A 2815-nucleotide genomic window follows, 5' to 3' on the forward strand; every position below is an offset into this window, starting at 1 on the left:
ATATCGACGTCTGTGCCGCACGAGCGTCTTTTTTTTCCCAACCCAGTCGGAACAAAACCACGCCCCTGTCAATATGGCGTCATGAAAGTACCGCCCCTCTGTACATGTTGCATACCTTCGGGGTGTAAACGCGCGCAACTCAAACCGTATGAAGCAATTACAAAGAGAAAAAGTAAATATAACAAAGAGAAAGAATGAAACATTATTAAAGTTTTTTATATAATGGGGAAGGAAGGTCTCTCGAGTGATGGGAAACAACAGTTATACCTATTGCAAAGTATGATTAAATTTATGAGGGCAAAGCTAGAGGTGCAGACAAAAGGAAGGACAGACAGAAGGAAATTGCTAGACAGGAGAGGTAAGGAGTGTATGCTGTACAGCATGCTGCTGCCCTCAGCACACAGCCAAACACCTCAGGGATGAGAATCTAAGTGGAGCAGTGTGCCAGGCGATACCTCAGCAATACACTAGTTCAGATGGAATTTAACAGTGTGAGGTTTTCTTCTGGTGGCCAAAATGCAAAATGAAAAGTCTGATGTATCTACACCATATCTTGAAAATTCATCCATGCATCACCATAGCTGCTTAATTCCAACTGGGGTTACAGGGGGTACAAGAGCCTATCCTGGAAACAATGGCCACAAGCAGGAATTGACCCTGGGCAGGCGCCAACAGTCACATGCACAGCTCCAACTGAGATTTGCCAGCTTACCTACCGTGCACGCTTTTGGACAGTGGGAGGAAACCCATGCAAACTCCACACAGAGTCCTACACCCAACCCAGGAACTGAACCCAGGACCTTCTTGTCGTGAGGCAGCAGCACTAAGCACCGCACCACCTACCCATCTTGAAGATTATGGGCAAAAAAATATTATAAATAAAAATTAAACTAGGAAAAAGGTCAGAGAGGCAGGGGCCCTGTGATCTATCCAGACCAAACGTGCAGAATAAGATTTTCATTGCACGGTGAAATGTTTACCATACATATGACTAACTTTTTAAGATAGTAAAGTTCATAATGAAGCAGGCTGTAAATTGCAAAATGTCCTTCACCTTTACACTGTTTCATACACAGACTCATTTTCATGCTGACGTGAAGAAGTCCGGCATGCACTACAAAATGTTTTGTTGGTTGCTGTCGGAGTTCAGTTATTCAATACATAAATATAGAAAATGTACACAAGAGACCCAGGTCTGGAGCATGGGAGCATTTATTGTATAGACCCCTACAAACAGGGACGCTGTAAAGGGGGTAAGATAGGATGATTCCAGGTGCCTCTGTGCGACAAGGACCCTAAAAAATGTTGAACATTATTGCAATGATCATGGGGCCCAAAATCTCTACATCGATTTATCTATGTGACCAGCAGTTGTCATACTATAAGAACACATCATTACTGCTTCACTATCTACGTGCAAAACATCCACTTGTTTTGAAAAGAAATGATAGACCTTCTACTATGGAGTCTGTACCAATTTGAGAAGGTAACTTAAGTGAGTGTAATGCTCGGAATAATATAATAAAGTTATATGTAACCCCTCATAGGTCTGCGTTGTGGTTTTCTCAGTCAAAGAACCAGGGGACGTGGGACCATGCAGCTATTTTATTCTCCTGGCACAAAACAGCAGAAAGTTGGGATTCTGCGGGACAGTACAGCTCGAGATATAAGCCAGCAATGCGCTGGCTTAATCTCCCAAAACTGAGAGACCCTTATGAATAGAACAAAATACAAAATGAACATAAGGAAGTGCATGATATGTACCTGGCACAAAACAGCAGAAAGTTCGGATTCCGCGGGGCAGCACAGCTCGAGATATATCAGCAATGCGCTGGCTTAATCTCCCAAAACTGAGAGAGCCAAGCAGTTCTACCTGGTACCACTAGGGGTCAGTGTATGCGGAAAGCTTAGGCTCACACAGGAGTGCAAGTGGAAATAAAATGTCTACTGTTACATATACACCATCAAAACTAAGAAAACAGAAACTAAGCTGTTTATAATAGGCAAACACGTTATCCCTTTTAAAAGGGACTACATTATTTTTATTATATGCTATACAATTTATTTATGTAAATATTCACTAATTGTCAAACACGTGTCTATATACAGTAGGACGCTGTGGTTGCTCTTATTTCTGACTGGGGACTAAGTGTAAAAATTCTTTGCATGGTCACTGATAATGCAGCAAATATGGTGACAAGTATTCAAAAGCTGGGGTTGCACCATCTGCCTTGTGTCATCCATACACTCAACCTCATAGTGAAAAAGGCTCTGGAAGAACAGCCTGCATTGACAGACATCCGTTTAAAAGCTAGAAAAATGGTTTCTTTTTTAAAAGCAGTTCAATGAGCTACAGATGGTTGCGGTAGCCTAATGGTTAGAGAAGCTGTTTGTAACTCGAAAGTTGCTTGTTTGAATCCTCAACCTGTAAGGTACCACCGAGCTACTGTATTACACACGTCAGTGGCACATTTATTAGCAAGAACGATAGGAGTGCGTGTAGGTTTTTGCTAATGTCCAGTAAGGTGTTGAAAGCTTTGAACAGAACCCGTTACTGGGTGAAAAGCCTCCTTCGGCACATCTATAGCGTTTACACCCCGACGGAATGCATCGTGTGAAAAGGGGTGGTACTCTTATGACATCATACATGGGCGTGATTTTCTTCCAACTGGGTTCCGAAAAGGATCCACGCGGTGCAGTACAGGACCAAAATAAACGTCATGCCTAAATGATGGAGATCTAATTTGGCTAATCAGGACACAACATTCAATCTCAATAACCAATACCCACCCGACAAGCTCCTGGAGGAAGTGAC

The sequence above is a fragment of the Brienomyrus brachyistius genome, chromosome 5, assembly GCF_023856365.1.
Source record: "Brienomyrus brachyistius isolate T26 chromosome 5, BBRACH_0.4, whole genome shotgun sequence".
NCBI lineage: Eukaryota > Metazoa > Chordata > Actinopteri > Osteoglossiformes > Mormyridae > Brienomyrus > Brienomyrus brachyistius.